Genomic DNA, 24,020 nt, shown 5'->3' on the forward strand with positions numbered 1-24,020 from the left:
CAACCACCACCCCCCTACCTAATTGGCCTGAGGTGTGCCTTGGCCTCACTAGGTCGGTATGCCTGAAAAAGGGGGCATACCCTGAATGTGATGGTTGAATGACTGAATGAAGAATGGGAATGGGTGGGCAGGGGACGTCCGAATGCCGACGTGCTGCCTGGGAGAGCCAGACTGCTTAAGACAGGTACCGGCCCCTCCCACAAATCCAGGCTAGCCTGCGGCCAGCCTTAACACTTGTGGTCAGGACCTAAACGAGTGGAAGATGCCCAACCACCACCCCTCTACCTAATTGGCCTGAGGTGTGCCTTGGCCTCACTAGGTCGGTATGCCTGAAAAAGGGGGCAAAACCCACCAGTGAGGGAAGGATTGGCCTGAGGTGCTACTCTGCCAATGTACTGAATGCTTGGATCAGCTCCGCTTGTGGCCCTGGGATATACCGTACAAAGCACCCCGAGCGCCAGCGCCCCAAGTGTTTAATGATATGCACAGGGACTCCATGCTTGGACGCTGCGGATGCCGCACCGATGCGGAAAGAATGCCCCGAGAATTGAGCCGGATTCAATCCTACACTGGTCAACAGGATGCGAATATGTTTGATGAACTGGCTGGACGTCAGTGGACCAACAGGGAATGGAAGTAATGGGTCGGTGGGGCTGTGAAGACTAAGGGCCAACAAGAGGTTGTCCAAGACTGTCACTGGACACCATGCGTTTGTGGTCTGGAAGAACTTAACTACATGGCCGGGACCTACCTGCCTTGTTTTGTTGTGAGGCAACTGCGAATGAGTTACTGCCCATCCTGACTAAATCTCCCTTGCGGAGAGCCACCGCCCCTTGTCTGGCCTGTGTCACTTCACCTGGTCTTAAAAACCCGTAAAACGCCAAGTACATCGCCGCCTTGATCACCAGGCTGGGAAGGACTCCGAATGGTGACAATGTGAGAACTTCCGACAGGCTACGAAACGTGTCCCCCTTAATAGGTCGACGGACCGACTTGACCGTAAACTGGCTTTTTTGAATGCCTCTCAGGATGGCCTTGATCGGGTGAGCTGAAAATATAGAGGGTCTGTCTGGCTCTTGAAGTGCCAAAAAATGCTGCACCCCAGCCAAATATAGCCTAATGGTGTTGTAGGATAAAGCCAATACCGAATGACAATAAGACACGAAAGCCACCATATACTTGACCTGACCTGTGTCACCTCTAGGATATGCCAACTTAAAGTTCGAAAAACCACCCACGCTCGGCGGTACGACCGCAACGTACTGGCCGACAAAGACTTGGTAATGAGTGAACTGGCGACCACCATCAGAGAGTCTAATCCAAGACCAGCAGCCGCCAGTCCGGTACCGGGGTGCCCACTGAGTCTGCTTCTGGGTTCTGTAAGAAAAAGCGAGAAAAATCAAAACGAGATAAAGCATCAGCTGCAACGTTGCTGACCCCGTCCAAAAACAGGGCATGAAAATGAAACCCCTGTTGCAGAGCTATCCAGGTCAATCTACGCATGAAAGACATGATGAGTAACGATTTAGATCTGCCCTTGTTAATGATCTCTGCGGTCGCCATGTTGTCAGTGTGGAAAACCACCGTGTGACCCGACCACCTATGCCCCCAGACTATAGCAGCTGCTACGATAGGATACATCTCGAACAATGCCGACATCTGAGAAACCCCCGGCAACTGTAGCACGTGTGTGGGCCATGAGCCGGCGAACCAATGTGAGCCAAATATGGCCGCGAAACCTACCGAGGCAGCCGCGTCTGAAAATACGTGTGGAGAATCAAAAGTGGCCCTCGGAATAAACATGGAAATGCCGTTCCACCCACTGAGAAATCTGTCCCACATGAACAGTTCTGCTCGGGCGTTCGCATTAAGATGCACTGATGCGTCCAAATCACTGGTCTGTTGTAATAAGACTAGCAATCTTGAAATGAATGATCTACCCTGAGGAATGATCCTCATGGCAAAGTATAACATGCCCAACAGAGACTGCAATTCTCTCTTGCTGCAAACCTGAGACATGAGCAAGGAACGGACACCTGATTTGATTCTGTCGAGTTTGTCTTGTGGCAGACTGGCTGACATGGCACGTGAATCCAGAGAGATCCCCAAGAACGTGACAACCTGCGCAGGCCCTTCTGTTTTGTGTTCGGCCACTGGAATGTTTAACTCCTTGAAGACCTGCAAGAGAACCTGCAAGTCAACAGGTGCCTGTGAGGGTTCTTCGATCAACAGAAAATCATCCAGGTAGTGAATGACATTCTGGCAACCCTGTTCCAACAAAATCCATTCCAGTGCCTTCGCTAACCTGTCAAACAGACTGGGGCTGCTCTAGGAACCAAACGTCAACTTGGTGGCGAAATAGTACGCATCTCTCCATTTGATGCCATGCCACTGCCAGAGAGATGGGCTAATGGGCAGCAGTTTGAACGCATCAGAGACATCTGCTTTGGACAGCCAAGCCCCCATGCCTGTATGAAGAATGACCTGGAATCAACGAGTAGAGACTAGGAACGTGGGAAGAATGTGGAGCAGACAAATCATAAATCAAACGAAATTTATTGGAATATTTTCCCTGCACCACCCCCACCGGGCTCACCCTCCAAGTGCAGAAAGGAGGGGACTGGAAAGGACAATGATGAAACCCATGTCCAGCTCAACTGCCAAGAGTGAATCCACCAGACCAGCATGTTTAGAAGCCGACTGCAAGTTGGGGCATTCATGAGTCTGCTGGGGCAAGGTGATGAGCCCAGTGTAAAACCCCCGTGAAACCCTTCCACCAGGAATGTACGGAACGGCTGAACCGAATGAAGCCGCAGCAGCTGGTCTAGTGCCTCCACATTCACCCGGCTCAGTCACGCCGGCTTCAATGTGAAGACCGTGACCGGATGTGCCCTAAAACATGTGGCACAGACATGCAGGAGCCTGCACTGGCTGAAGTTGCAGATGGCATAGACCACTGCAACAACACAACAAACATCACAAAACAACAACAACAAAAAAAAACGAAGAAAGAAAAAGAGAAGAGAAAAAAAAAAACTGTTAACCCTACGACCTGCTGCCCGTAAGCTGACAAACAAGATGACGGAATCTAAGCCCCTCCCCTCCCCCCCCCCCAGCAGCGTGAAACGATTGAACGAAAAGCCTTCGAGGCTGACAGGGAGTATGATAGTCGTTTCCACTGACGTATGAAACGAGCCCGAGTTTGTGTGAATCTGTGACGTGGCAGATTAATTAAAAACGAATACTGCGGGCTAAAGAACCTACAGACGTGGTAGGTGATGTATGTAAGTATAGGATTTGTGGAAAACAGACCGTATGACGTATGACACTAGTCTACGAGATGAAACGGGGTGTGTATGTCGTGCGAGCGTGTAGCTGTATTGGCGGATGTACCTATGCTAGAGGTGTATGGATGAAGCTTGGTGGATAAATTTTTTTTTTTTTCTTTATTTGAACAACCCACTCTTTTTTTTTTTTTTAAACTTTATTTAACAATCCACTTGTACCTTTTTTTTTTTTTTTTTTGTCAAACTGCCTGATGTGCGAACTATGTGTCTAAGGTATGTATGTAGTGTATGTGATGAGTGTCAAACATGTGCACAAGCAGCAACCTTGTAAGTAATCAACTCAGTAATGGCACCAGGACCCAGCTGCCAGAGTTTAACCTGCTGAGCCCAGATGACACGCAGCCCCTGTATGAACTTAGATACAGGTTATGCTGAGACAGGCAATGAGCTCCAACTATGTGACAATGCTGCCCATTGGTGCCAAAACTTGAATTGCATGTGCCTGAACGCAGTGAGGAGAAGCGATCCTCCGGCACACTTCCCCCTCTCTACACACCCTCCTACCCTCCTCCACGTTGCCACGCTCCCCAAACAAACCAGTTATCTTGGAAAACGACCTGAACAGCTTGCAGACTGAAGGGAAAGGTACACCCGGCTTCTCTGAGATCCGACTCGTGCAGGACGCTTGCTGATGATGTCACACCCGGAAGTAGCAGACGTCCGAATGCCGACGTGCTGCCTGGGAGAGCCAGACTGCTTAAGACAGGTACCGGCCCCTCCCACAAATCCAGGCTAGCCTGCGGCCAGCCTTAACACATGTGCTCAGTGTGAACCTGCTTTCATCTGTGAAGAGCACAGGGCGCCAGTGGCGAATTTGCCAATCTTGGTGTTCTCTGGCAAATGCCAAACGTCCTGCACGGTGTTGGGCTGTAAGCACAACCCCCACCTGTGGATGTCGGGCCCTCATATCACCCTCATGGAGTCTGTTTCTGACCGTTTGAGCAGACATATGCACATTTGTGGCCTGCTGGATGTCATTTTGCAGGGCTCTGGCAATGCTCCTCCTGTTCCTCCTTGCACAAAGGCGGAGGTAGCGGTCCTGCTGCTGGGCTGTTGCCCTCCTACGGCCTCCTCCACATCTCCTGATGTACTGGCCTGTCTCCTGGTAGCGCCTCCATGCTCTGGACACTACGCTGACAGACACAGCAAACCTTCTTGCCACAACTCGCATTGATGTGCCATCCTGGATAAGCTGCACTACCTGAGCCACTTGTGTGGGTTGTAGACTCCGTCTCATGCTACCACTAGAGTGAAAGCACAGCCAGCATTCAAAAGTGACCAAAACATCAGCCAGGAAGCATAGGAACTGAGAAGTGGTCTGTGTTCACCACCTGCAGAACCCCTCCTTTATTGGGGGTGTCTTGCTAATTGCCTATAATTTCCACCTGTTGTCTATCCCATTTGCACAACAGCATGTGAAATTGATTGTCACTCAGTGTTGCTTCCTAAGTGAACAGTTTGATTTCACAGAAGTGTGATTGACTTGGAGTTACATTGTGTTGTTTAAGTGTTCCCTTTATTTTTTTAAGCAGTGTATTAGTTATCTTGGACATGTGATTCCCCCAGGCATGTTTAAATTCAATTGCTTTCCCAACAACATCTGCTGGTAGTTTGTTCCAAACCCAAACTACTCTTCAGCTTCTGCCTCTGACAAACATCGTCATCGGCAATTGCCCCCCCCTAAACTGCTCAGAAGTGGAGGGGCGGCGGCAGGGCACAGGGAGATGAACGCTTCCATTTGTGGAAGCGTTCATCTCCGTAGTCATCTGTATCGCCGTTCTCAGGACAGCGATACAGATGACTGTGCTGAGGCAGGGGAGGGAGAGGCGTGTCCCTTTCCCTGATAGGCTGCCGGCCTAGTGCCTGCAGCCTATCAGAGGCCGGCGCAGGCGGCGCGATGACGTCATCGCGCCACCTGAGCCGTACAGCGCAGGACACAGGCCGGAAGAGGCCTGCATCGCATCGCTGCCAAGGAGGTAAGTATAAGTGTTTATTTTTTTTTTGTGTACAATACTGGTGGCTACTGGCACATAATGGGGGTCTCTGGCTACTGGCACATAATGGGGGTCTCTGGCTACTGGCACATAATGGGGGGGTCTGTCATTACTGGCACATAATGGGGGGCTGTCATTGCTGGAACATAATGGGGGGCTGTCATTACTGGCACATAATGGGGGGCTGTCATTACAGGCACATAATGGGGGGCTGTCATTACAGGCACATAATGGGGGCTGTCATTACTGGCACAAGGGGGGGCTGTTATTACTGGCACATGATGGGAGGGCTGTTATTACTGGCACATGATGGGGGGCTGTTATTACTGGCACATGATGGGGGGCTATTACTGGCACATTATGGGGGCTGTTATTACTGGCACATGATGGGGGGGCTGTTATTACTGGCACATGATGGGGGGGCTGTTATTACTGGCACATTATTGGGGGCACTATAAGGGCATCTACTGAGGCCACAAAGAAGGGGTGTTTTATATGGGGGGCTCTGTACAGTATAATTTTATACTGGGACACATTATGGTGGGTACTATGAGGAAGGGGGGAGAGGAGTACTATGGGGTCATCTACGGGGGGCACTAAGAAGGGGTATTTTATACTTGCAATTTGTCGGAGACACTGAGGGCATCTACTGGGGCATTTTATACTGGTACATTATGGGGGGCACTAGGAGGAAAGGGGGTGAGGAGCACTATGGAGGCATTTACTGGGGGCACTATATAGTGGTATTTTATACTGGCATATTATGGGGGCACTATGGGGACATTAGCTCAACTGGGGGCATTACAAGGGGGTATTTTTTTGCACTGTCACATTATAAGGAGAATTATTTCTACTGGGGGGCATTATGGTGGGCTTTATTACTCCCACATGGTATGACCCCCTAGTAGTAGCAGCACCATCCTATCCCTGCTCTGCTATTCCTCTGCCCCCTCTCCAAATCCTTATTATGAAATCTTTCTCATTAGGATAAAACACAACATCAGCTCCGCCGAACATGTTTATGTTGTACACATATAGCCTACACTGTGCCACACAATATACAGTATACCGCTACACTGTGTAGTCTGTTCTATAAGCACCATTGTTTTGTGGAGGCGGACAGAAAATAATCTGGAAGTGCCCCTCCCAAGACCAGGCTCTGGATCCGCCACTGCACAGCTCATGCGTTATTATACTTCGTGATAATGAATATGCCCCTCCCCTTCATTACATTCTCAGAAACAAGCAGAGCATGGATGTCAATAAAATTATGCCCTTCCCTGGAAAAATTTCTGCGGGCGCCCATGCTGCCATCCCTTGGTTTACACAGAGAATCCACACTCTGGTTTGACCAGTGGGTCCCACCCACTTTTCGTAACAAATCCGTTTTTAGGGTGATCACGTTCTTTCGTTCATAAGTAAATTTGTTAATACTTAATTGTGTAACTGGGGTAAAATTGCAGCCTGGTACTACTGATTTTGGTACTACTGCTCCACGTCCTTCAAGAGGAAATCAAATAATTTCTATCTCCTTGTCAACTGAAGATCGGAACCATGGTCATCAATAACAGGAAGAACATTGTGTCGGCACTGCATCAAGGAGGGCTCACCCATGTGCCCTGCATGGCGCACATCTGTAATCTGGTTGTAAAGCGGTCCCTGAAGTCTTCCACCCAACTGCAAGACATCTTGAAAATGGCCATGAAACTGTGCATGCACTTCAGCCACGCCTACACTGCAAATCACGCCCTCGTTGAGCTGCTATAGCAGAATAGTTTTCCCCAACATCTCCTCATATACAACTTTCTACCCGTTGGAACTTCACTTTCCACATATTGGACCGACTATATGAGCAGAGGAAAGCTGTAAACAAGCACTGGCCTGACCACGATCTGGAGCACATGCTGATCAATGTGGCTGGCCAGGGAACATGGCACCTACAGATCACGGCCAAGCACAAGCAATGTATACAGAAATGGGTGGTTTATCTGCACAAGTGACAGGAGAGGAGCAGGAGGAGCTGGAGGGCAATGAGGAAGGCCAGGTAGATTACCCCGACACACCATGGCAGTATACAGGGGATATGGAGGCAGAGAGTCCATCCGAGTCCCTTGCACAAATGGCCAGATGCATGCTGAGTTGCTTGCATAGTGACAGCTATTTTTATCACCATTCGGCAGAGGGATGACTACAGGCTCTCCACCATGTTAGACCCTCGCTACTGCTTCAAAATGGAGGCCTTTTTTCCACCTGCTCAGAAGGAGGATAAACTCAACTACTATCAAGATATCCTATGTAATCAGTTGGCCGCTGCCTATGTGCCCCATCTCCCATCTTCACAAAGGTGGAAAAAAGGCCTCCATTTTGAAGCATCATCTTCTGCGCTGCTTCAGCCACTATTCTGATGCTACCACCCACCTGATGCCACACACCTGCTGCCATCTTCCCCTACTGCCACTATCTTGTGCTGTTACCGCGACTGCTGTTGCCCCCCACCTCCCCACTCTATGACGGGGCCACTGTGTTAACTCCTCATGTGGTTGCTGCCCTCCCCATTCTGTGACTAGGCCACTATGTTGACTCCTCATGTGGTTGACACCCTCCTGTGACTGGACGACTACATTTATTCCTCTCACTGTTGCCACCCTCTCCACTCTGTGACGGAGCCACTCTATTGACTCCAGCTGGGAAATAGCAGATTTTTAATGCACTTCGTCAAATTTTTAATTTTTTATTTGGCGATGTGTCCGAGTCCAACTTTTGAAAACTTTGCTCATCTCTAGCGAATACTAATAAGTTCTTACGTACTGCTTACGTGCTCACTATGACCTCACACTGTGCAACATCAGATCACAGTGCAGCACTGCACTTTTGAGCAGGAGATGTAAGTTCTTTCATTTATTTTTGTCTGATATCAGGTCTGATGAAGATTGGGGACTGACTTGGGGATCTGATGAAGATTGGTGGTCTGAATCGGGGGTCTGCTGAAGATTGGGGATCTCATCTGAGGTCTGATGAAGATTGATGTCTGATTTGGGGGTTTGATATGAGGGCTACTTAGATAGTGATCTTAGGTGTAGTCCCAAGTCAAATCCGTTCAAGTGACTCAGCGAATCCACACCCACTTCATGACACTATATATATATATATATATATATATATATATATATATGTGTTAAGGCCGATTAATTGGCCTGTATTTGTGGGAGGGGCGCCCTGCCCTATATCTGGCACGCACCTTTCTCCAGAGGGGACGGACGGCAGCAGTGTTCCTGGTACAGCCGACGGCGTCAGCATCTCCTAGGCGACAGAGCGTCACTTCCGGTCGGCGCTTCCTCCTGCAGTCCGGCGTCCTGTTCCTCCTCGTGCGGCGCGTGAGTAGCTGCTGCCTCAGCGCAGTGTCGGCTCCTTAGTCCGGTCGGTGGGGTCGGCCCCTCTAAGGTATGAGAGGAACATCCCCACACCGGAACGGCAGTCTGGCAGCACGCCCCGCTCCCACGTGACTTGCACGCAGGTAGCAGGAGTCAGCGGGACTCCGTTCGTATATTTGCTGGGGCTACTCGCATTAGGCTCTATCTTTCTGCATTGGGGGAGGCTTGTAAGGGAGTAAGCATGGGGGGAGGGGGGGGGGGATGTCAATGAGAAGGCTAGTCTTTGAGGGCGGAGTTTCAATCTGCCTGATTAATCACAGCCTAGCTGTTTTTAACTTTTCTGTCAAGACAAATTTTGTATAATCACCATGACTGTTATATGTGGGGCAAAGTCTGGCACGGAGCCGCCGTGCTGTCAGTTAGGTAGGGGGTTAATGCCATACAGCGTGATGGTGATGAGTTGTTGGGGGTAGTACCCCCAGTAACAGGCGCCCCTAGACGTAGGCCAGCAGGAGCACGCCAGACCCTTCACATTGTATGGCATTTTATTTCATTGTTCTGTTTCAGATGGGCAGGTTTCTCATTTGCCTGTCTTCATACACTTGTCGCAATTTGCTTGCTACATAGATAGCTGTGTTTTTATTTTTGGCATATGCACGTCAGCCTTTCAGCCAACTCCGTGAGAACCCCGGCAATCTGACAATCGTGTCTCGTCACCCAGCTTCGGGCCACCTGAACGCAGGCGCAAGCATTGTTAAAAAAAAATAAAAATACTTATTCTGCTTAATTCATGCGGATAGGTCTATTTCCACGGTTGGTTCCTTGTGTTCTTCTCATATCAGCATCGTGTCCTGTTTCCGGTAAGGTCCTCCTTCTTTGTCTCCAATTTATTTTCCACTGTCACACGTCTCCTCTTTCTCCGTACCTCAGCTGTCAGGTGGTCACCAGGGTCAGTTACCTTTGCATGATGGTTTCTGCAGTGGCGGTAGTGGTGTCTAGGCACGGGTGGTAGTCAAATTGTTGCTAAACAGTGGTAGTGACGGTCCGTCTTTTTGCTTGCTTTACAGTCACAGAGAGCATGTCAGCTAGGTTGCCGGAAGACAAGTTGGTTAGGGTCCGCACAGTCGTTCACAGTTTCGTCACTGGTAGGGTCACCACCAAGGTGGAACTGCAGTCGTTGTTAGGCATGTAAATTTTGCGATGCGCGTCATTCCTCAGGGTAGGTTTTCGTAGCCAGATTGTTACCACTCCCACTGTCATAGCTATTATTCAGCCATGTCTCAGTTATTCCCACTGCCATAGCTATCATCCAGCCATGTCTCAGTTATTCCCACTGTCATAGCTATCATCCAGCCGTGTCTCAGTTATTCCCACTGTCATAGCTATCATCCAGCCGTGTCTCAGTTATCCCCACTGTCATAGCTATCATCCAGCCATGTCTCAGTTATTCCCACTGTCATAGCTATCATCCAGCCGTGTCTCAGTTTTTCCCACTGTCATAGCTATCATCCAGCCGTGTCTCAGTTATTCCCACTGTCATAGCTATCATCCAGCCGTGTCTCAGTTATTCCCACTGTCATAGCCATCATCTAGCCGTGTCTCAGTTATTCCACTGTCATAGCCATCATCCAGCCGTGTCTCAGTTATTCCCACTGTCATAGTTATCATCCAGCCATGTCTCAGTTTTTCCCACTGTCATAGCTATCATCCAGCCGTGTCTCAGTTATTCCCACTGTCATAGCTATCGTCCAGCCATGTCTCAGTTATTCCCACTGTCATAGCTATCATCCAGCCATGTCTCAGTTATTCCCACTGTCATAGCTATCATCCAGCCGTGTCTGTTATTCCCACTGTCATAGCTATCATCCAGCCGTGTCTCAGTTATCCCCACTGTCATAGCTATCATCCAGCCATGTCTCAGTTATTCCCACTGTCATAGCTATCATCCAGCCGTGTCTCAGTTATTCCCACTGTCATAGCTATCATCCAGCCGTGTCTCAGTTATTCCCACTGTCATAGCTATCATCCAGCCGTGTCTCAGTTATTCCCACTGTCATAGCTTTCATCCAGCCATGTCTCAGTTATTCCCTGTCAGGATAGTCCAGTGTTCCTGGACAGTCAAGCGCAAGCGGATTTGAGCATGTGGGACCACTTCTTGAGTCATGGGAATGGCGTGTCCATGTTTGTCCCGGCGGTCTCCCACAACTCCCCCGTCATATTCTCCAACAGCGGGGTCAGCACTGGTTTCGCTGCTATTTTTGGCCCCCATTGGCTGAATGGGGCGTGGCCGGAGGAGTTTTGCGAGGCCACGGGAATTTCCAGTCAACGGAGGCTAGGGACCTGTATCCCGTGGTGGCAGCAGCGCATGTTTAGGGTAACCATTGGACAGGCCGTACTGTGGTCTAAATGACCAAGACCTCCCAGTCAGGTCCCCCTACCCAGGTCGAATTCTTCCCCCACGTCTCACAAATGGGGTCCGGTCCACGTCCTGCAGGGATTGTCAGGGGCACTGGCCGGTCGCGGCACTAACACCCCACTGTTACCCTTCGGGACAGCAGCGTTGTCCACCTCCCAGTTCATAGCGCATGCGCGTATACTGGCGGTCAATCTAGGTTTTGACCCCCTCACGGTGTCAAGGCATTCGTTCAGGATTGGGGCAGCCTCGGCCGCTTCAGGAATCAGGTGCCAGCACACATTATCTGTAAGTTGGGCCGGTGGCGCTCGTCTTGTTACAGCCGTTATGTTCCGAACCCCGTTAGCGAGATTTCTTGTGCCTTTCAGAATTTGGCGTTGTAATACGTCAATGAACACGCTTTGTATTTTCATGCTGGGTTTTTGGCCTCTTTCAGGTGTACTCTCGAAGGAAGCGGTTATGGCACAACTCAAGCCGCTAGTTCTGTTGGGGCATACATTAGGGGGTAGGTTCTTTCACACATAGCCCCGACCACAAGTGTTAAGGCTGATTAATTGGCCTGTATTTGTGGGAGGGGCGCCCTGCCCTATATCTGGCACGCACCTTTCTCCAGAGGGGACAGACGGCAGCAGTGTTCCCCTCCCAGCCCGCCCTTTTCCTTTCACTCTCCTACAGGGTATGCCCTCTTTCAGGTGTACTCTCGACGGAAGCGGTTATGGCACAACTCAAGCCGCTAGTTCTGTTGGGGCATATATTAGGGGGTAGGTTCTTTCACACATAGCCCCGACCACAAATATATATATACAGTACAGACCAAAAGTTTGGACACACCTTCTCATTCAAAGAGTTTTCTTTATTTTCATGACTATGAAAATTGTAGATTCACACTGAAGGCATCAAAACTATGAATTAACACATGTGGAATTATATACATAACAAACAAGTGTGAAACAACTGAAAATATGTCATATTCTAGGTTCTTCAAAGTAGCCACCTTTTGCTTTGATTACTGCTTTGCACACTCTTGGCATTCTCTTGATGAGCTTCAAGAGGTAATCCCCTGAAATGGTTTTCACTTCACAGGTGTGCCTTGTCAGGTTTAATAAGTGGGATTTCTTGCCTTATAAATGGGGTTGGGACCATCAGTTGCGTTGAGGAGAAGTCAGGTGGATATACAGCTGATAGTCCTACTGAATAGACTGTTAGAATTTGTATTATGGCAAGAAAAAAGTAGCTAAGTAAAGAAAAACGAGTGGCCATCATTATTTTAAGAAATGAAGGTCAGACAGTCAGCCGAAAAATTGGGAAAACTTTGAAAGTAAGGGCTATTTGACCATGAAGGAGAGTGATGGGGTGCTGCGCCAGATGACCTGGCCTCCACAGTCACAGGACCTGAACCCAATCGAGATGGTTTGGGGTGAGCTGGACCGCAGAGTGAAGGCAAAAGGGCCAACAAGTGCTAAGTATCTCTGGGAACTCCTTCAAGACTGTTGGAAGACCATTTCAGGGGACTACCTCTTGAAGCTCATCAAGAGAATGCCAAGAGTGTGCAAAGCAGTAATCAAAGCAAAAGGTGGCTACTTTGAAGAACCTAGAATATGACATATTTTCAGTTGTTTCACACTTGTTTGTTATGTATATAATTCCACATGTGTTAATTCATAGTTTTGATGCCTTCATAGTCATGAAAATAAAGAAAATTCTTTGAATGAGAAGGTGTGTCCAAACTTTTGGTCTGTACTGTATATAATTGCAGATACAGCAGCAGCACAGTCAGATGGTGTGAACTAGATGCAATTCCTCTAGGAAGGAAGGCTTCTCCTCCTCTATAAATACGTCCAAAGAACGAGGCAGCACTCCAGAGTAGCGTGAAAGGGTGAAGACCCCAAACTTTAATCCCCAAGCAACGTTTCGTCCTAGTCAATGAGGCACTTGACAAATGCCTCATTGAGTAGGCCGAAACGTTGCTTGGGGATTAAAGTTTCGCGTCTTCACCCTTTCACGCTACTCTGGAGTGCTGCCTCGTTCTTTGGACATATTAGTTTGGACACACCTATATATATATACATGGTGGGCCATTTATATGGATACACCTTAATAAAATTGGAATGGTTGGTGATATTAACTTCCTGTTTGTGGCACATTAGTATATGTGAGGGGGGAAACTTTTCAAGATGGGTGGTGACCATGGCGGCCATTTTGAAGTCGGACATTTTGAATCCAACTTTTGTTTTTTCAATAGGAAGAGGGTCATGTGACACATCAAACTTATTGGGAATTTCACAAGAAAAACAATGGTGTGCTTTGTTTTAGCGTAACTTTATTCTTTCATGAGTTATTTACAAGTTTCTGACCACTTATAAAATGTGTTCAAAGTGCTTCCCATTGTGTTGGATTGTCAATGCAACCCTCTTCTCCCACTCTTCACACACTGATAGCAACACCGCAGGAGAAATGCTAGCACAGGTTTCCAGTATCCGTAGTTTCAGGTGCTGCACATCTCGTATCTTCACAGCATAGACAATTGCCTTCAGACGACCCCAAAGATAAAAGTCTAAGGGGGTCACTGGATATGCAAAATTGCTACATGATGATGTGTTTCCCTCTTTATGCACTGAAGCTGGCACATTCCCTGAGTTTTTCCAGCAAGATGGTGCACCACCACATTATGGGTGTCAGGTCCGAGCATTCCTAGATGAACAGTTTCCTGGAAAGTGAATTGGTCGTCGTGGGCCAGTTGAATGGCCCCCAAGGTCTCCCGATCTGACCCCCTTAGACTTTTATTTTTGGGGTCATCTGAAGGCAATTGTCTATGCTGTGAAGATACGAGATGTGCAGCACCTGAAACTACGAATACTGGAAGCCTGTGCTAGCATATCTCCTGCAGTGTTGCTATCAGTGTGTGAAGAGTGGGAGAAGAGGGTTGCATTGACAATCCAACACAATGGGCAGCACATTGAACACATTTTATAAGTGGTCAGAAACTTGTAAATAACTCATGAAAGAATAAAGTTACGTTAAAACAAAGCACACCATTGTTTTTCTTGTGAAATTCCCAATAAGTTTGATGTGTCACATGACCCTCTTCCTATTGAAAAAACAAAAGTTGGATTCAAAATGGCCAACTTCAAAATGGCCGCCATGGTCACCACCCATCTTGAAAAGTTTCCCCCCTCACATATACTAATGTGCCACAAACAGGAAGTTAATATCACCAACCATTCCCATTTTATTAAGGTGTATCCATATAAATGGCCCACCCTGTATATTAGATAACACAGGATCCACAATTTGAAATAGATTATGGACCCGGCTAACCTTCTTTCCCTCCATGCATAGAATGCCTAGAATAATTTCCCATTAGAGGTCAATGTGAGAAATGCATTACCCATTTACACCGACCAGATTTCTAGAGTATAAAAAATTCAGGGGCACCTTTATTAAGACCGGCGTTTTAGACCTAGGGCTCTCCATAACTTCGGCGCATCCAGGGCCCATGCCACACCCACAATTTTAGACATGGCGTGAGCGGGGTGAAGGTGCAGATGCACCGGAATCTGAGCTTGAAATATGACAAATTTAGGTCTATTATAGAATGATAAATGACCCCGTCAAATTTTTTTAGCAAGCCAGATTCTTCTCAAAAATTCATGACATTTGTCACTTTGCACTAGTCTTATCACATTTTAATAGTGTCAAGAGAACTAGGCTGTGGGCCTTTCTAACAAAACTCTTGAATAATATGATGAGCTGCTCCTGTTCTATAAATGTTGCTTGCAGATACGCCTGCATTTTCATTGCAACAGATTCACATACTATATTATTTACCATCAGAGCCATCCTTGTAAGTGAATACCAAATGACATATTAAACACAGAAGAAACTGTTTCTATTCATATTTTGTTACTGTTGTGACATTTCATTAGAATTTACTTCTCAGAGCCTGTATGCCTGGTCACAGAATAGCAGCTTATTAAAGGCTTTTACGCACAAGAAAGAGTGAGTCATAATGAAAAAAAGATGTGGGAAAAACTCATTCTTTTTGACGGGAAGTTATAATTAAATATGATTTAGTAGTAGACGTGAGCTGAAACTAAGTTTTTTTTCATTATAATTTTATTTTATTATTTAAATATATCTTTTAGTAATTCTCTATGAAGCAGAGTGCACATTAGTCGAACCCTTTGTATGTCAGAGCCCAGGAAACTAGTTAGGCTACTTTTACATATACGCTAAAGGTATCTGGCAGGCAGTTCCAGCAGAGGAATAGACTGACAGAATATGACGTATCGGATGTGGACAGCACATGGTGTCCTGTCAGCATCTTTTCGACCCCATTGAAATGAATGGGTCCACATTCGTTCCCCAAAATTGTGGAACGTATATGGACACAAACATACAGTTGTCTGAATGAGTGCATATAATACGCCTGTCAGTGTCCCTTTAATTCCCTCACTGGAGCATGATCGGAAGATGCGCGACTACAGGCGCACGCTGGTAGACGCGCTCCTGAGAGCATTCCCGACTGACGCCGGGGAACAAGTGGAAACACAAGGTGAAGGCAGGGGAGGAGGAAGAGGTCGCCAACACAGCTGTGTCAGCGCCAGCACCTCAGAAGGCAGGGTTAGCATGACCGACATGTGGAAGAGTTTTGTCACCTCGGCACAACAACCTGCCCCAACTGTAGAGTTGAGCGAACACCTGGATGTTCAGGTTCGAGAAGTTCGGCCGAACTTCCCGGAAATGTTCAGGTTCGGGATCCGAACTCGACCCGAACTTCGCCCCAAACCCGAACCCCATTGAAGTCAATGGGGACCCGAACTTTTCGGCACTAAAAAGGCTGTAAAACAGCCCTGGAAAGGGCTAGAGGGCTGCAAAAGGCAGCAAAATGTAGGTAAATCCCCTGCAAACAAATATGGATAGGGAAATGAATACAAATAAAAATAAAATAAATAAAAATTAACCAATATCAATTGGAGAGAGGTTCCATAGCAGAGAATCAGGCTTCATGTCACCCACCACTGGAACAGGCCACTGTGAGATATTTAGGCCCCGGCACCCAGACAGAGGAGAGAGGTCCCATAGCAGAGAATCAGGCTTCATGTCATAGCAGAGAATCAGGCTTCATGTCACTGTAGCGGCCAGAGGAGGGAGAGACCGCAAAGCAGGATTCAAGTACAGTACAGCAGACAAGGAGACTGAAGCAAAAGCCGGCTTTATTAAGGAGCAAAATGATACTGCCGGAAAACCTGAGTAACAATACAGTACCACCGCACCAGAGGCACAATGGGTCAATGACAGGAATGGTATGAACAGGTGAACATAAATCAACAACAGTGGTAATGAGATTTTGCATAGACACAGAATAAGCTAAACAGCAAACAGTCAGCTTACACTTATTTCCTATCTAGCCCTGCTACCCAGGGGACGCTTCTACAGCGCACTGACTAAGTCCCTGACTCTATAACCTATCACAGAAATGCACCACTGCCACTCACAGTTCTGCAGATTCTCTTGGATCCAATAAGATGCAGTCTGGCTCCAGGTCCGGTCGCTTGGGAGGTCATGATTAAGAACCATCTGGTTCGAAACATGTAGACCGCATTGGGGCTTGTATTTTGAAGGTTCCGTTACCGCTTACATTTTGGATTGTGGAATAAACACCGTCAAGCAAAGATACGAGGTGCTGGATTTTCTTTTACTTCAAGTTTGTCAAATCGGGGTCTCATCCCTTCCGTGCACCTTTCAAACTGCAGATGCAGGTGAGCTGGACTTTTACCATTACCGGTCGCTTGCTTGTCTGTCTTTCTCTCTCTGGTAACTAGTGTTGAGCGGCATGTCCCATATTCGAATTCGCAATATTTCGCGAATATTCGAATGAATATTCGTAAAATATTTGCGAATATTCGAATTCGCTATTTTATCGTATATGCGATAATTAGAATTTTTTAATCGCATAATACATATTTTGCGATACATTTAACATACTCCTCCCCGACAAGCGTCACTTCACTGTGTGGTTAGAATATACCATCGGATCTGAGTTTTCCATACGTTCGTGAAAACTAAGTTCCGACGTTATAGTTTAACTACTGTGGCAGGGTTAATAGCATTTTTCAAATATTAGCCTATTTGTTATATTCGCTTATTCGTTTATTCGCTACATAACACCACCCAAGTTAATAATAGTGTGATGCGTTTGTGCGTGCGCACGTGCGCACGCATTATAGGCGCGGTTTATCGCGAGTGCGTCAGATCCATTTTAAGAGTGACTCTTGACCAGAGAAAATGGTGGGCAGCAAATTCCACGATGAAAAGGATGAACTCCTGCTAACTGTAAGTACAACACTTCATGTGATAACTTTTTGAATGCATGTTCGAACCATATCTGTATAGTATAGTAATTATTAAGCAATAGTTTATTTAAATATTCGCACATGCGCAAGTATGCGAATACATGTACGCACTAAATATAACTTAATTTTTTATCATGTCTGATTAGATAATCATCATTGTTGTAATAAGTATTGTTTTGATATCACAGCACTTTGTAGCAAGTATGTATGTATGTATGTATGGACAGCAAAGAAATATCATGCACATTGCATATACATTTTCCTGCCACACACTGCATACCACACGCAAACACAAACGGGCCAGATTTATCATTACTCTGACAGCTCACTCCACTTTCACATATGTCTAAAGTCAGTTTTAGCCAAGTCCGATTTATGATCGGCCATTTAAGACTGTAATAAATGTGCTTTGACGGTAGCAGTTTATCCGTCAGTAAGCAGCTTTACAAAAGTCGCACGTCCTTGCGAAAAAGTCGCATGTTCTATTAAAAACTCTCATAAGATAAGCATGGTCCTCACTGGAGTGAACTAGCGCATTTTTTTGCCACTTTTTTGCGACTTTTTAAATAGTCCCAATAGTAAACGTGTCTAGAGATTCATTTACATAAGAAAACACACCCACTTTCATAAAACTGGCGAGTATAGTGCAGAGCAGAAAAAAGTCACGAATTTGTGCGCAGTTTTAGCGTTTGCGCATTTTCTTGCGACTTTTTCACTCCATTATTCTGACATGAGCTAATGATAAATCTGTCCCCATGTCTTATTGGTCTGGAGAAAAATTTAACATTTCTTCCTGCCATTATTTGCTGGTTCATTTAGCGTTACCCAGGGTGCACCACGGGGAGGTAAACCAGATGTACACCCCAAACCGTACCGTCACTTCACTAGACAGGCACATCTCAGCTCTAATGGCCAATATCCGATTGCTCAGACCCCACACACATACAACAGGAAAACAATTTGATCTTATAACGTGAACATTAAATACACTGCTCAAAAAAATAAAGGGAACACAAAAATAACACATCCTAGATCTGAGTTAATTAAATATTCTTCTGAAATACTTTGTTCTTTTCATAGTTGAATGTGCGGACAATAAAATCACACAAAAATAAAAAAATGGAAATCAAATTTTTCAACCCATGGAGGTCTGGATTTGGAGTCACACTCAAAATTAAAGTGGAAAAACACACTACAGGCTGATCCAACTTTGATGTAATGTCCTTAAAACAAGTCAAAATGAGGCTCAGTAGTGTGTGTGGCCTCCACGTGCCTGTATGACCTCCCTACAACGCCTGTGCATGCTCCTGATGAGGTGGCGGACGGTCTCCTGAGGGATCTCCTCCCAGACCTGGACTAAAGCATCTGTCAACTCCTGGACAGTCTGTGGTGCAACGTGACGTTGGTGGATAGAGCGAGACATGATGTCCCAGATGTGCTCAATTGGATTCAGGTCTGGGGAACGGGCGGGCCAGTCCATAGCATCAATGCCTTCGTCTTGCAGGAACTGCTGACACACTCCAGCCACATGAGGTCTAGCATTGTCTTGCATTAGGAGGAACCCAGGGCCAACCGCACCAGCATATGGTCTCACAAGGGGTCTGAGGATCTCATCTCGGTACCTAATGGCAGTCAGGCTACCTCTGGCGAGCACATGGAGGGCTGTGTGGCCCTCCAAAGAAATGCCACCCCACACCATTACTGACCCAATGCCAAACCGGTCATGCTGGAGGATGTTGCAGGCAGCAGAACGTTCTCCACGGCGTCTCCAGACTCTGTCACGTCTGTCACATGTGCTCAGTGTGAACCTGCTTTCATCTGTGAAGAGCACAGGGCGCCAGTGGCGAATTTGCCAATCTTGGTGTTCTCTGGCAAATGCCAAACGTCCTGCACAGTGTTGGGCTGTAAGCACAACCCCCACCTGTGGACGTCGGGCCCTCATATCACCCTCATGGAGTCTGTTTCTGACCGTTTGAGCAGACACATGCACATTTGTGGCCTGCTGGAGGTCATTTTGCAGGGCTCTGGCAGTGCTCCTCCTGTTCCTCCTTGCACAAAGGCGGAGGTAGCGGTCCTGCTGCTGGGTTGTTGCCCTCCTACGGCCTCCTCCACGTCTCCTGATGTACTGGCCTGTCTCCTGGTAGCGCCTCCATGCTCTGGACACTACGCTGACAGACACAGCAAACCTTCTTGCCACAGCTCGCATTGATGTGCCATCCTGGATAAGCTGCACTACCTGAGCCACTTGTGTGGGTTGTAGACTCCGTCTCATGCTACCACTAGAGTGAAAGCACCGCCAGCATTCAAAAGTGACCAAAACATCAGCCAGGAAGCATAGGAACTGAGAAGTGGTCTGTAGTCACCACCTGCAGAACCACTCCTTTATTGGGGGTGTCTTGCTAATTGCCTATAATTTCCACCTGTTGTCTATCCCATTTGCACAACAGCATGTGAAATTGATTGTCACTCAGTGTTGCTTCCTAAGTGGACAGTTTGATTTCACAGAAGTGTGATTGACTTGGAGTTACATTGTGTTGTTTAAGTGTTCCCTTTATTTTTTTGAGCAGTGTATAATATTTCCACCTTCTAAGGGCTCTTTCACACTTGTTATTTTCCGGCATAGAGTTCCGTCGTCTGGGCTCTATGCCGGAAAAATCCTGATCAGTTTTATCCCCATGCATTCTGAATGGAGAGAAATCCATTCAGGATGTCTTCAGTTCAGGACCGGAATGTTTTTTGGCTGGAGAAAATACCGCAGCTCTGGGCAAAAATCCTGAACACTTGCCGCAAGGCCGGATCCGGAATTAATGCCCATTGAAAGGCATTAATCCGGATCCGGCCTTAAGCTAAATGTCGTTTCGGCGCATTACTGGATCCAACGTTCAGCTTTTTCTGAATGGTTACCATGGCTGCCAGGACGCTAAAGTCCTGTCTGCCATGGTAAAGTGTACTGGGGAGCGGGGGAGCAGCACACCCACCGTCCGCGCGGCCCCCGGGGCGCCCCAGAGCGACGCCAGGGCACCCCACGCGCATGGACCACGCGATCGCATGGATCATGTGATCCATGCGCATGGGGCGCCCCGACGCCACCCCGGAGTGCCCCAGGAGCCGCACGGGCAGCAAGCACACTGCTCCCCACCACTACCATGGCAACCAGGACTTTAATAGCGTCCTGGCTGCCATAGTAACACTGAACGCATTTTGAAGACTGATCAGTCTTCAAATGCTTTCAGTTCACTTGTGGTGTTACGGATCCGGCGGGCACCTCCGACAACGGAAGTGCACGCCGGATCCCAACAACGCAAGTGTGAAAGAGCCCTAACAAATACTTTTTGCTGTGTTTTGGATGATATTTATTAATAATCTTTGTATTTCCTAAATTTTGTAAGTTATGGGCTTACGATGGCCTGTTGGTTTCCCATTCAGGAGTACATATTGCTGCTGCCAACTTTGAACGTGCTGCTGTCTGACATGTCATATTTTATGTATGGGCTTACCATGGCCTGTTGGTTTCCCATTCAGATACGTCCAGGGTGCGTTCAGTGAAACTCGCACTATTTTGTTATAAAGTTGACTCAGTTTTATCTGCGATTGCGTTCAGTTTTTTTACACAATGCAATGCGTTTTGATGCGTTTTTCACGCGCGTGATAAACAACTTAAGGTTTACAAACCACATCTCTTAGAAACCATCAGTGAAAAACGCATCGCACCCGCACTTGCTTGCGGATGCAATGCGTTTTTCACGCAGCCCTATTCACTTCTATGGGGCCATGGCTGCTTGAAAAACGCAGAATATAGAACATGCTATGATTTTCATGCAACGCAGAACTGATACGTGAAAAACAACGCTCATGTACACAGACCCATTGAAATGAATGGGTCAGGATTCAGTGTGGGTGCTATTCGTTCACGTCACGCATTGCACCCGCGCTTAAAACTCGCTCGTGTGAAAGGAGCCTTACAACAAAAGTCCCCATCCATCATTACATTACATACATCCCTCACTTAGGTTAGTTTCAAAATAGCGGCATGGACGTCACCAGGCTGTTCCGTCATGTGAACAGCTTGTCGGATCCGTCCTGCCGCTAGTGTACGTGTGGCCCCATACTACAGCTCCATCACCATTGACTTTCAAGGGATCGTGGCGTTATTCCTGGGCATGAACATCTGCAAACCATGCCGACATGTTGTAGTTTTATTCTGTGCACCTCTCGGCATGGTTTATCGTTGCAGCCTTGGTATGACGCCCGTTCCCACTACAGTCAATGGGTTTGGAGCGGTATTCCGGAGACACACGTACACTAGCGGCAGGACGGATCCAAGGTTCCAGAGCTCTCTGCTGCTATTGTGAAAATAGCCTTACTTAGCATTTCTTATTAGTTCTGAGTTGTTTCTCTAAGGGCCCATTCACATGTGCTGAATTTCCTAATTTATTTTTCTGAACTGACTTGAGGACCCATTCATCTCTAAGGGGGCCGCACGATGTGCGTCCCGTCTCCAGAAGAGCGGACCCGCACTTCTGGGTCCACATTTCAGAACGAATATATTTTTGCACTAAATATAACTTCATGTTTTATGATGTCTGATTAGATATTCATCATTGTTGTAATAAGTATTGCTTTGCCATCACAGCACTTTTTCTGTAGCAAGTATGTATGTATGGACAGCAAAGAAATATCAAGGTTGTGCACAAAAACCTTAACTTTGGTCGCACAGCAGGCTTCAGACTGCAAGGAGCACAATATGGCTTTAGGCTAGAGGATTCAGTTTTTTATTAAACAAGTGGTTACAGGACTAAATGCACCCCACATTTAGTTCCACTACTCGCCTATAATTCACCTGAACACCACCACATATGTGAATTTATGTCCTTGGCTGTAGAGTTGTAACAGCCAATATCAGCGCTTGCATGGGAACAAAACACTGGTGTCCCCTGCTTCACCTCTAAGGAGACAGGTGCTGTCGTACAGTCTTGTTTAGCATTCGTCACCTCCACATGACACCTCCTTCCCCCCCCCCCCCCTTCAGCTATGTAGCAGCAATGCTTATGTCTTTGTAATACGTCCAATAGGAGAGATCTAGACAGCAGGTGTTTGCCAAAAACTTGAAAAGGCCTTATTTTATATAATTGGCTAGCTGCTCTGGACTAGTAGATCAGCTATTAGACCACGGTTAATGAGCCATTTTGTCCCCAGGGCAAATATTTTTTATTTGGCACAAAAATAGTACGGAGCAATTTTGAAAGTCATGAAACGCTGCACCCTACAATTATATAGCAGGTGATGAAGATTATAAAAGTAACAATAATAATGGGACAACAAAAACCACAGTAATATCAAACAGCCATGCACAAGAACTCTGTAATCTACATAAACTAATATTATATAACACAACAAATTTAATTTAAAACTACTAAAATGTCACTAAATAATCTAATATATAACTACATTTATTATGGTATACTTTAAAAATGACACTCAAATTCTCTGCACTTAACTACATACTACACAAAATTCAATAAATGACTCTTATTGTTAATTGATATATTTATTTTTTGTGTTTTCATAACAGTAATCAAGAAAATTGCAACGAAAATTGCAAAAATGAAACAGAGGCATCGGAAAACGATCATGGAATTCCGAGCCCACATCCGAAAATCCCAGAAGATGCTTCAGGAATTCCATGACCAATATGGAGAGGACCTGAAGGAACTTACAGGCCTGCAGGAAGAACTGCAAAACTTGCCTTAAACTTATTCAAATTTATTTTTTTATTAAAAAAGTTTTCTTCAGTTATATTGATTCCATACTTATTTTCTATAAGGTTATGTTTTTGTATAATTTTAACTGCAGACTTATCAGTAAAGGAGCCTTTAGTCCACGTTCAAAGTCAGCAGGGTTCGGACAGACAACAGCAGTAGGTACATCTTAACAGTGTAGTATAAGGCCTACACATAAATAATTTTTTTTATGACAGCAGCAGCAGGTAGTGTTGTATTATGAGGCATATACATAACAAATCAACTTGACCAAGACAGCAGCAGCAGGTAGAGCTAACGTATTCTGAGGGCTACAAGTCACCTTTAAATGTACAGCAGCAGCAGGTATTTATAGTGTTGTATTATGAGGTATATACATAACAAATCAACTTGATCAGGACAGCAGCAACAGGTAGAGCTAACGTTATATTCTGAGGCATACAAGTCAGCTTCATCTGGACAGCAGCAATAGGTAAAGTTAACATTTTAGGTTGATTAGTAAATTGAAAAATCAACTTTATCAAGACAGCTGACGGTGTTGTATAAGGACTTCACATAGCTACCAAAGGACAAACAACTAGCTTGACATAACTCTGTATGATCATGACAGACAGCATCTGCAGCTGGTAGATATTAAAAGTCGAGTATAAGACCTAAACATATCTCATCCTAACTCAGGAGGACAGGCAGCAGCAGGTAATGTGGATTCTCAAAAGGCTGAATGCTAACTCGCCGTGATCAGAACAGACAGCATCAGAATCCGCAATAGGTAGATATTAA

At 46.4% G+C, this 24,020-nt stretch overlaps 1 long non-coding RNA gene across 1 annotated transcript; it reads left to right on the forward strand.

The window, feature by feature from the left end:
- Nucleotides 1–1,417: 1,417 nt before the first annotated feature.
- On the forward strand, nucleotides 1,418–23,271 carry LOC121001394. Its single transcript, XR_005779045.1, has 3 exons — nucleotides 1,418–1,428; nucleotides 13,300–13,303; nucleotides 23,054–23,271. It is a non-coding gene; the product is annotated as an uncharacterized LOC121001394 (long non-coding RNA).
- The last annotated feature ends 749 nt before the right edge of the window (nucleotides 23,272–24,020 follow it).

The sequence above is a fragment of the Bufo bufo genome, chromosome 5, assembly GCF_905171765.1.
Source record: "Bufo bufo chromosome 5, aBufBuf1.1, whole genome shotgun sequence".
In the NCBI taxonomy this organism is placed as follows: Eukaryota; Metazoa; Chordata; class Amphibia; order Anura; family Bufonidae; genus Bufo; species Bufo bufo.